Source organism: Chiloscyllium punctatum, chromosome 33 (assembly GCF_047496795.1).
Source record: "Chiloscyllium punctatum isolate Juve2018m chromosome 33, sChiPun1.3, whole genome shotgun sequence".
NCBI lineage: Eukaryota > Metazoa > Chordata > Chondrichthyes > Orectolobiformes > Hemiscylliidae > Chiloscyllium > Chiloscyllium punctatum.
This window is the reverse complement of record NC_092771.1, coordinates 59,408,275-59,420,881: the sequence shown is the minus strand read 5'-3', so window position 1 is coordinate 59,420,881 and position 12,607 is coordinate 59,408,275.

Here is a 12,607-nt window from a genome sequence, read left to right as displayed (position 1 = left end):
CTGATAGCGGAGATCCCATTCGTGCGCCGTTTGTTTGTTTGTAGACAATGTTGTTGAAAGTGAAGTGGGTAGTGAGGCACAGGTCCACTAGCTTCATGATGTTTTCGTTGGTAATGTGATTGATGGTGGTTCGTGTGTGTGATGGTCGCTTCTATGAGTGTGGTAAGTGTTTCCTTTGCCAGGTCGATCTTGATGAAGGTGAACAGTGCTGTTATGTCGAATGAGATCATTGCTACCCCATCCTCTACTTTGGTGTTTTTGATGATTTTTAGGAATTCCTGTGTGGAGAGGATGGAGTGCTGTGACTCTTCTATGAGGTATTACAGTCTTGCGTGTCGTTCTTTGTCCAGTCTGTAAGTTGGTGTTCCGGGTAATGAGACTATGGGCCTGAGGGGGCTCCTGGTTTATGAATTTTTGGTAGTCCGGTTCGACTTGGCCAACACATTGATCCTGGAACAGTCAAAGTAAAGACATGCCAGAGAATTCCCAGAGGCCTGGCACTCCAACCACAATGCCATAAACAAACACATAGATCTAAATGCCATCTATCATCTTTCATCTCCGCAGAAAACAAACCGAAAATGACATCACCACCAGGAACCCCATCGAGGAGAAAGATAGAAATCGAAAGCAAGAGACAACAGCTTCGCCTCACTTGGAGGTCGCCCACTGATGATGTGACCTCGCCAGGTAATGAAACGTCTGGATATCAAACCTACAGCTCAGCGAGCAAACCTACACCCTCAACCTCAACCTGAGCTGCAAACCTTCACAAACCTTGTGATTTAAAGTGTCTTTATACGCATATCATTCATAGACTTTTCGTTATTGTACCCGTCTGGTTGAAAGAAGAAGACACCACATTTCAAGATGGATGACAACGTTACCAATTTTGTTTTGAAATTGAGATCTATTTGATCATTTTACATAGTGAACAAGTTAATTTTAAATAATGCAAACCACATTCTCTCACCTGCAATAAAAGTGTAATTTCAATATAAACATTGTCCTTGCTAAGTCGCTGTTACGCAACATTATCTTCCTTCGGATTGACTGCAGTATGCACATGCTCAGTAAGGTTTAAGAAAGAATGACTTTTGGAAACAATGATTCGGTAGTGACTAAAAATAATATTAGGTTCTCATGATGCGGATATTCCACCAATGGCTCCAGTGGTGGAAATGTTCAGTGGGCAGTATTTCTATGATGGTATAGACGTATGTGAGCTGCCAGGGATGGGAGCTCCCACTTCATCTGGAGCAGCGTCTTTTGACGTGGACCAGGGAGCATTGTGGCATCAGTCTGGAATTCCAACCACACCTGGAGCAGCTTCTGTTGACATGGAGTAGCAGGGAGCATTTGCACATCCGAATGCAAGATCTAACCTCATTTGGAGCAGCTTCAGTTGGCATGGAGCAGGCAGCTTTGCGAGATCCATCTGGGAGCTCCACTCTCACCTGGAGCAGCTTTTAATGACATGTAGCAGCAGGGAGCATTGGGACATCAGAGTCATAGATTCAACCTCAACTGGACCACTTCTATTGACATGGAGGAGGGAACATTGGGACATCAGACTGGGAGCTCCAATCTCACAAGCACCAGCGTTTAATGACATGTAGCAGCTGGGAGCATTGGGACATCAGAGTGGTAGGTCTAACCTGAGCTGCACCACTTCTACTGACATGGAGCAGGGAGCATTGTGACATCAGACTGGGAGCTCCAACTTCAAGTCGAGCCGCTTCTATTGACATGGAGCAGCAAGGAGCATGGTAACGTCAGGTTGGGAGCTCCAACATCACCTGGAGCAGCTGGTATTTACATGGAAGAGGAGGGAGGATTGGGACATTAGGCTGGGGGAAAGGATATTCAACTATTTTAATCTAAAGTAAAATATGTTTCAACAGCTCAGATGTTAATTGATTTATGAAGAAACTTTCCCTGGAAAATAATTAATTATTTAGATAGTGAAGACAAGTCCTGCAAATATTCAACTCAGGAAAACGTATTGGTATAGAGAGAAATGCGAGTGATGTTTCATGTCTTTGTCTTTTCTTTTCTGGCCGACTCTGCACTGGATTACATCAGCGGAAGGACGTTTTCACTCATTTCCTGCAAATACGGACAGGTCATTAACGTAATCTAATGCTGAAAATTAATGGGAATATGCGATGTTATGATTAGGCTGGAGTTTACCTCAAATTATGGTGAAAACGCAGCAAAGTCAGTTGCAATTTCCAAGATCAGCAGGGACCTCATTGATTGGCCGATCAGATTGTCAATGGTCGTTTTTTTGAGGACAATTTGAAGTGAATCAATGATGGTGATTATCTTTGTTCTTTGTTCACATTGTGACTGTTACTGCTATTGCTCATGTCCTTGTTAACACCACAACTCTGCAGCGTGCAAACTCTCAGCTGTGCATCTGGCCAGTGGTACAACCATTTGTATAGCTAGCTACGGATCAGGTGGTTGTAGGTTCGAAATTACTTTGCGCAAGCACATTATGGAGATTCATCACACATCTAACCGAATCATTTTTATTATGCTGAGGTGGGTACTATTTGAAATTTTCATCTCCACGAACGAAAATTCTTTCACTGTCTTCGACCAGTTAAACATTGCCAAGAGCTATCAGAGTAAAAATCACACATCACCAGATTGTATTGAACAGACGGATTTGGAAGCACCAGTGTTCCATGAAGTGCTTCTTCATCAGGTGTTTGTCAACTGTTGGAATCTAAAATGGCTTTGTGTGATTATTAAATGTATCCACCCCAGTCCAACACCAACACCTCCACGTCATGGGTACCGTCGACACCACGAACGGTCGGTTAAAGTCCAGGTGATCTTCCAAAAGATGGCGCATATTGACGTACACACACCACGTTTCTGCAGAAAAAACACCCACTTGATGAAGGAGCGGCTCTCCGAAAGCTCGTGCTTCCAAATAAACCTGCTGGACTCTGCCCTGATATTATGTAATTTTTAACTTTGTCTACTCAACTCAAATACTGGTACTTCCATATCATAGACAACATCAGTCATGTCCCACCGTTGTCACAGAAGGCAATTTTGGAATAGCCCCACACATTGCTCATGGGTACGTTTCGTTTTCAGAAACCAACGCACTCAATCGCTGCGGCTCCTATATATGGAAAGACAGAAAAGAAATAGCTGAGACTCTTTTTTGACAATAATTTGAAACTCTTTGGGAAGTGGAATGAGAGGAGAATGAAGGATTAACTGTCTGACTATGCAGAGAGGGGGAAGGCAATTTTCCCTTCTTTGATGAGCTGGGGTATTGACTGATCTAAGGCATTAAACAGATTCCTGGTAGAGCTGCGCTCGCTGCATCAGGAACAAGAAGTTCTGATTTCCTGAACGGAAATGAAACCCAGGCCACTCAGTTAAAGCGCTGAATACTAACCACTAGACCGCCAGGGATGAGGGCAGAAGCAGTTGCACCGTTTCTTCATAACACAGTTTTTGGAATTATGTCACTGCATATATGTTTCCCCTCAAAAATGATTTAATTATTGAGTGTTTACAGCACAGAAATGGGTCCCATCATCTCATTTCCCAGTACTTGGTCTGTAACCTTGTGAACTCTAACGTTTCACCTGAATGCTAATTTCTCTGGAACGTTTTAATCTCGTAAAACACAATAAATGCGATTAAAGTTTGAGATGGGAACTGAACCCCATTTTTAACCACAGACTGAAGCACGCAGACACATTTCCCCACGTCGGGAGAAAACAAACAGAAAGGAAGATTTCACCGACTGGTCTGATGTTGTCCCATTTCAGAATTCAAAACCAATGTCTGGTTACAGCAAAGAAAGGAAGCAATCAGCCTCTCCCGTCCCAGTGTTCCTTGCCCATTGTTCCCCCATTAATCTGTGGTTTATAATAACTCACCTCGTTCTTGCTGCCAAACTTGATCACTGCTCACGCCCATTATTTCCTGTCCTGCCGAACGGTTTGCCTGAAGTTCTTGGAATGAAAAACAGGAATGGCCTACTTCAAGCACTTTTCTAGTTTACAAGGACAGTGTTATCACCACTGAGCAAGCACATTGACAGCTCAGAGAGAAGGTCTCATCCTTTAGAAACTGAAATGCAAAGATGATTGGACAGCCTCAGTATTGTGAACCAACCAACAAGACCGGAATAGGGCCGAGGGGATCACGCACAGGAGGATGGGAGAATAGAATGGCGAATCTCATGATGTCCAGGGTGATGTTAACAGAAATCTTCCCTGGTAGTATAGTGATGAGGATTCAGTGATTTCACTGTCATGGCTTGTTAAAGGTTAACGTTTACAGTAATCAATATGAAATACTGCCTGATATTTCGAAGCAGAATGATGTTGTGCAGCAGACAGAATCGTTTCACTGCATGACCTAATAAGAGAGCTCAGAAGAGCCAGGAGGACACATGAGAGCCAGGAGGAGACATTGGAAGTTGTTGGCTCAGGGTTAGGATCAGGGTTAACCCTAAGGGTTTCCATAGGTATGTCAGGAATAAAAGAATGACGAGAGTTAAATTAGGGCCAATCAAGAATAATTGTGGGAAGTTGTGTGTGGAGTCAGAGGAGACATGGGAAACACTAAATAAATATTTTTCGACAGTGTTCACGATATAAAATGAAAATGTTGGCGAGGAAGATACAGAGATACTTGCATCTAGATTCGAAGATATTGAGGTTCACAAGGAAGAGGTATTAGAAATACTGCAGAGTGTGAAAATCGACAAGTCCTCTGGGCCAGATGGGATCTATCCTAGGATCCTCTGGGAAGGAAGGGAGGGGATTGCCGAGCCTGTGTCATTGATCTGGAAATCATCATTGCCTACAGGAATAGTGCCTGAGTACTGGATGATTGCAAATGTGATTCCCATGTTCAAGAAGGGTAGTAGAGACAACCCTGGTAATTACAGACCAGTAAGTCTCACTTCGGTTGTTGGTAAAGCTTTGGAAAAGGTTATAAGAGATAGGATTGATAATCATCTCGAAAATAATAATCTGATCATGGACAGTCGGCACTGTTTTGTAAAGGGTAGATCGTGCCTAACGAATCTTCCGAGTTTTTTGACAAAGTGACCAAACAGGTGGATGAGAGTAAACAGGTTGATGTGCTGTATATGGATTTCAGCAAGGTGTTCGATAAGTTTCCCACAGTAGGCTATTATACAAAATGCGGAGTAATGGGACTGTGGGTGACATAGCAGTTTGAATCAGTAATTGTCTCGCTGAAAGAAAACAGAGTGTTGCAGTTGATGCAATATGTTCATCTTGGTGTCCAGTTACTAGCGGCTTTCCGCAAGGGTAGATGTTGGGTCCACTGCTAATAGTCATTTTTATATATGACCTGGATGAGGGCTTAGAAGGGTGGGTTAGTAAATTTGCGACAACACTATGGTCGGTGGAGTTGTGGATAGTGACGAAAGATGTAGTAGTTTGCAGAGAGACATAGATAAGCTGCAGAGCTGGGCTGAGAGGTGGCAAATGGAGTTTAATGTGGACAAGTGTGAGGTGATACACTTTGGACGGAGTAATCGGAATGCAAAGTACTGGGCTAATGGTAAGATTCTTGGGAGTGCAGATGAGCAGAGAGATCTCGGTGTCCATGTACACAGATCCCTGAAAGTTGCCACCCAGATTGACAGGATTGTTAAGAAGGGAAACAGTGTTTTGGCCTTTATTAATAGAGGGATTGAGTTCTGGAATAGAAGGTAATACTGCAGCTGTATAAAGATCTGGTACGGCCACAATTGAAGTATTGTGAACAGTTCTGGTCACCGCATTATAAGAGGGATGTTGACGCTTTGGACAGGGTGAAGAGGGGATTTTCTAGCATGTTGCCTGGTATGGAAGGAATGTATTACGAGGAAAGACTGAGGGCCTTGAGGCTGTTCTCGTTAGAGAGAAGAACATTGAGAGGTGACTTAATGGAGACATACAAGATAATCAGAGGGTTAGATGGGGTGGACAGGGAGAGTCTTTTTCCAAGTATGAGGCGGCAAACACGAGGGTCACAACTTTAAAGTGAGGCGAGATAGGTATAAGACAGATGTCAGAGGTAGTTTCTTTACTCAGAGAGTAGTTAGGGCATGGAATGCTTTGCCTGTAACGGTGGTAGATTCGCCAAGATTAAGTGCATTTAAGTCGTCATTAGAGAGGCATATGGACGTACTTGGAATAGTGTCGATGGGATGGACTTCAGATTAGTATGACAGGGCGGTGCAACATCGAGGGCCGAAGGGCCTATACTGCGATGTAATGTTCTATGTTCTATATGCTACAGTTCCCCATCAGTAATGTCATCTGCAATTGCCTGACGTTCAATCAGTTTAAAACAAGAACGGAGGGGGCGTCAGGAAAATGGAAGGGGAATAGTGGTTTGTGAGAGTTAACTACATGCCTCGTGGATCCAGGTTCAATGTAGATAATGAATATCGCTTTTACTGTTTACCTTGGTATACTGAACACTACGGATCAATTACCCAATATTGTCTGCCCTTTGTGTGTTGTTCTTTGTACATTTCAGCTCGGTTCAGTGCTCCGGGAGTCCACGCTTTTTTTAATTTTGCACATTTTACTCAGGTCGGTTTTGCAGCTTCATATTAAGGCCAACAATTTTAGGAACAGGTAGTCACCATTCGGACCATCAAGTCTACTCCGCTATTGAATGGTTTCATATCTGATTTGATAACCTTGAACTGCAATTTCTTGCCTTTCGCCAGAATGCTTGATGTCTTTGCTGTTTGAAGATCTGCCGATCTCAGCCTCATTACACCTAATGACACTTCCTCAACAGCCTTCTGCTACAAGAAAGTCCACTGATACAGAACTGTCTGAGAGAATAAATGCTTCTTCGTCTCTATTTTAATTGTGAGATCTGCATTCTAATACGAAGTTAAAAATCGCACAACACCAGGTCATAGTCCAACAGGTTTAATAGAAGCAATAGCTTTTGGAGAGCTGCTCCTGCATCAGGTGGTTGTGGAGTACACAGTGGTAAGATACAGAATTTATAGCGAAAGGTTACAGTGTAATGTCACTGAAATTATACATTGGAAAAATACCTTGATTGCTTATTAAGTCTTCCATCTGTTAGAATGACTATGTTAGGTTCATTTCTTTCTTATGTAAATCGAAAAACTTTCTTTTAACCGTTACATTCTCAGGTGGACTTTACCAATTAGTGCCAGCACAGATAATATGTTGAAGGTGCTAGTCCCTGTGCGCTGCGTCCATGCCATAATGTTTAGATTGACGCTAATCTAAAAAAAACAACATGCTGCAGACAAGGATGCCTTAAGATATGGTACATTGGTGAAGCTGAGCAAAGGCTACAACAACGGAATGGGCGCTGCACATTAATCAACTGACAGGTGTTCCCCTTCCCAGTTGGAGAGCACTTCAGTGATCCAGGACATTCGACCTCGGATCTTCGGGTGACAATCCTCAAAGGCGGTCTTCGGAAAGGCAGCAGCTGAAAGTGCCCCCACAGAGACTGTTAGCTAAATTCGGTACCCATGGTCATTGGGTTCATGTCACAGTACAGGTGATCCCATTGCCCTATCTATAAACAGAGACCCTCCTACACACACACACACACACACACACACATATCCGTCTGTGGGGTGAACTTGTACTTGCAGAGTTACATTGTACTTTGCTCAAAAACTGCATGAATCCATGTAAGTCTCTGGTAAGTCATTTTTATAAATTAGAATCAGTCTAAACATTATGGAACAGACAGCAGCACACGGGGGCAGACACCAGTTGTTTAAAATCACCTGAGCATAAAACTTTAAAATAAAAAAGTTTTGCGCTTTGCATATGAAAGAAGTGAAGCTAACATGGTCATTCTAACAGATCGGAGACTTAGCAAACAATCAAGGTATTTTTCAATGTACAATTTCAGTTACATCACACTGCAAACATATGCTATAATTTCTGTGTCTTACAACTGTGTACTCTACAATCATCTGATGAATGAGCAGTGGTCCGAAAGCTAGTACTTCCAATTAAACCTGTTGAACTAGAACCTGGGGTTGTGTGATTTTTAAATTTGCATACCCCAGTCCAAAACCGGCATCTCCAAGTCATTCGATACGAGGTGCTCTGGTCACAGAACTAAACTTTCTGCATCCAACTTATTAAATCCTTGAAAATAACTATATGTTTCAATGAGGATCATTTTGTAGTACTGAGTCTCAGCAGGCAAAGGCAACTTATTTCAGCGTTTCTTCCCATTTGATTTCATCTCTGATATGAAATTCTCACTGAAACTGACGGAACTGCTACCTTTGCTGTTTTGTAATGTCAGGAATTCATGTTCAATTTAAGATTTCCATAAGGAACAACAAAATTTTTTCCCTGACTGGAAATCAACATTGGGAAATAGCAGTGAGACAGCTGCATTTCGGCACTTTCGCACCAAGGACGACACATGCAATCCTTGGTACTTGGCTTGATGACTTTATTTTTGCCGATTTGGTTCAGTGGAATAATGACAGTCATTGAATTTTTAAAAGCATGGCGAATGGTCCTTCAAGCTATTGCATCATTATCAGTTATCAAACATCTGGCTTGTAAACACAGTTTACAGCACGTGATTCATCGCCTGGTGTGTTCGAACATTTCAAGTCTTAGTTAAATTGTTATTCAATTTCTTAAGGGCTTGAGTGGAACAAAAAACATCTTTGTGTACTAACAGTTCTGAAAGACAAACTCTTTCTCAAAGCCGTTTGTAAGTTTTCCTCATGATGCTGTGGAAAATGTTTCTGCGCTCACATCTGAATTGGTTTACCCTGTTTCTTCCTCACCTTCCTCCTTCTTTCTATTAAATGGTTTAGACTCCAGTACTGACACAAGGTGCAGGTTGCGGAAGTCACGTGTTTGCACTTTCATTGACACTCTGTTTCGCCGGGAGCTGCAGACCTTCCCCACGCTGATTCAGAAAGCACTGTCCTTCCTGTGACATTTCCCATGGAGAATGGAAGGACAGCCATTAATAACCCGCACTTGGAAACGGAGCGTCAGTTTTAAAGCATTTACAGTGCCCCAGCGAGGAATTGAGCTCCTAACTCCCGCATAACATACAGCGACACGAACCACTATACTCGCAAGGACAACAGTTTCAAAGGAGACACTTCAGCCCGTTGTGGTTGCATTTGTCAAAAGCAACTACTTAACGACCCGAATGGTTTAGCCAATAACCTTACAGGTATTGGCAGAACATATTCACATGTGCATATTCCTTCAGGTTATAAGGGTTGCTGTCTCTCTGATCCTTACAGACAGGGTGTGGCAAATTCCAACATCCGCCGGCCTAAATCGATGTTCTTCACATCTACTTAAATGTTTCTGTCTTTCTCATTAAATTTCTGCCCCCCTGTGACCGTTCTTTCCATCGATGGGAAACGCGTCTTTCAGTCTACCTTATCTATACCCCTCACAAATTCCTCTGCACGGTGACAAACAACCCCAGTTTGCCCTGTCTCCCTTCATGACTGAAACTCTTCAGCCTCGACACGATCCGAGTGAATCTCTCCTGCAACTTTCCCAGTGCGATCTCATCCCTGGACAATTCTAGCACTGAGCCGAATTAACATATTTCCATTCTGTAATAGCATCGGGGGTGGAACTGCAGCATTTATTGCCTTCTGGTCTGGAGTCACGTGGATGCCAGACCAGATAAGCGCGGTAGTTTCCTTCCCTCAAGGACGTCAGTCAAACAGCTGGGTTTTTCAGACAACGTATTCTTAATTCTAGGCATTTATTGCATTCACATACTCACATCGTCGTGGTGTGGTGGGAATCCAAACCGTCTCCACTGAACATTACCTGGTTTTGCTGTGTTAACAATCCAGCGATAATACCACTAGGCTATCGCAGAAAGTCCTCATGGGGGATCTTTTCCAATAGAGTCTCTTTTCCCCAATTATTCCCTATGCGCTTTTATTGAGCCTCAGGCTGCAATAATCTCTGGTCCATGTCAGTAAAAGCTGCTAAAAGAGAATTGATCTCACAGCCACGATATCCAAATGGATCGAATGATTTGAAGGTGCCAACGAAGAGATTGGGGCAACAGTGAGTGCAACGGCACAGACTGGATGGTACCAACGTGCAAGTGTATGTTAGATTGTGCAATGTCTCAGTCAAATGGGACGAGGGACAGAAAAGAGAGGTAGGGAGAGTGCGAGGGAGAGACATCTTCGAGAACTTTTGGGTTTAAATCCTGATACATGAAATGCAGAAATATCAGATAACAAAATTCAATGGTAAACAGATCATCCCCTCGGAAAATATTATCTTGTAAAAACGACTAATTTCTGACCGTGTTTCACCAAAAGTAAAACTTTGAGAGAACTGACCGCTATGGTGGGAATTCGAGCCGAGGTCGCTGCAATCACAAAGCAGAATACGAACTGCTAAACGGTTACAGCACTCCACTGAGCATGCTTAGAAACTGCAACTAGGATGGTAGCAGTGGAAATGTCAGGGTGAATGTACAATATCAGGACTTAGCGACAGGCATGTGAGAAAGCAGAATGAACCGAATCTTTACCTTTAGCGTCCCCAGCGACTGTGGAGATTCCATGAATGAGAGTACAGGAGAATGGGATTAATGAATCTCTCCAAACTCTTGGAAGAGTGCAGAATATTGTTGAAACGTATGCTTCAATAGCATTATATTTGAACATCGGCTACTTCATCACTTTGCCCACACAAGGCAGGACCAATTGCTGCATGCAATCACACATAATCCCAGTTCCAGATCCGGAATCAGAGAAACTGTGTGAAGCATGCACGAAGATCCAATTGGAAACTGGGATGGAATGACAGGAGAGAGGCGCATGTATTTCCGAGGTTGGGACACCTACTGGGCAAAAGCGGGGCGGAAGGAAATACTTGCCCCCATTTATAATATTATGACCATAAACAGTACATGTTGCTGAGACAGCCGATTGGCGCATCTAAAGCGTGTGGAGACTTTAACTTTGGGGTGGCAAGGTTCGAAATTTCATTTTCCTATTTGGATCATTGGTTTTGACATTGGCATCTGCTTTTTTTCACATCAGCTTAAAATCAGCTTCTTGTTTCCAATAAATACTGCAACCTGGAGAAGGTAGTGTTGTGGTTATATAATAAACTAGTCATCCTTGGGGACTCACACACGGAACTGGTAATGTTAAAGTTCGATAAATAAAACCTGGAATGGAAGCCTGACCTCAGGAACAGAGAACATGTCTTTAATCTCCTGCAATCCCATTCATGCATGTCACTTATCCAGGGGATGCTACTATCTTGACGCAATCCTGCCTACTTGTGTCTCCAGGACCTGAACAAAATAGCTGACCTTTCATCCGAGAATGACGACCGTGTGGGACACTATCCCTCTGAAGCACATCCTATCAGACCCACACTCCATACCTCTTCTGTTCCCCTTCATTTCCCATGGCTGATCCCAGTAACCTGCACACCTTGTGGAAGGAAACTCACACTATCAAAGAGAGAATGTGCAAACTGCACACAGTCACACGAGACTGGGTTCGAATCCATATCTTTTGTGCAGTGAGGCAGCACCGAATCAGGAAGAAGAACAAATGCTGTCCTGATCAGCCACATCCACACCCTGTGGATATATCAGGAAGAATAAAAACACATTCACAACATGGACAACGGGACTTGCGTCTGCATGGACATGATTTGAACCAATCGTTCATCCTGGGTAGATACAAGGACACCAATATCACAGAGAAACCAGCGCAATGCGGGATTCAATTACCTGCTGAAGTGGAAACTCAACTACTCAGTCAAACTGGGGACAGACTATTCAACCTTCCCGTGTGTGGGAAGGGCTCAATGAGCAGAAGAACCTCCAGAGTAACCAACAAGATTACATATCCCAGAACGAGATCAATTAAACTGTCAATGCTGCTGTTAATCCCAACCAGCTGGGAGCCTCGAGGGTGGAGAGATAAAGGGGAGGACTGGGTCTGGGAAGAATTTAGTTGAGAGTGCAAGAGGTGGATAGAGATGGGGTTAAAGGTGATAGGTCGAAGAAGAGGGTGGAGCGGATAGGTGGAAAGGAACTTAGACAGGTGGGACAGGTCAGAAGGATGGTGCCAAGTTAGAAAGTTGGAACACGGATAAGGTGGCCGTGGGGAGATGAGGAAACTGGTGAAGACCCCGTTGATGCCCTGGGGTTGAGGGTCCCGAGGTGGATCGTCTGGCGTCTGGTGGAGAGGGAATGGCAGTGGAGGAGACCCAGGAACTGCATGTCCTTGGGAGAGTCGGAGGGGGTGAGTGGTAATTGATGTTTTTGGTCATGGGGCGTTGGAGTTGAATGTTGCGAGTGTCCTGGAAATGTTGTCTGAAGTGTTCTCCAATAATTTGTCTGTTGGCCCCAGTGTAGAGGAGACCACATCGCGAGCAACAGATGCAATAAACGACATGTGTGGAAGTGCACATGGACATTTGCTGGTTGTGGATAACTCATTGGAGCCTTGGAAGGATGTGAGAGGGAAGATGTGGGTGCAGGTTTTGCAATTCCTGTGGTGGCAGGGGAACGTCCCGCGAGGGGAGGGTGGGTC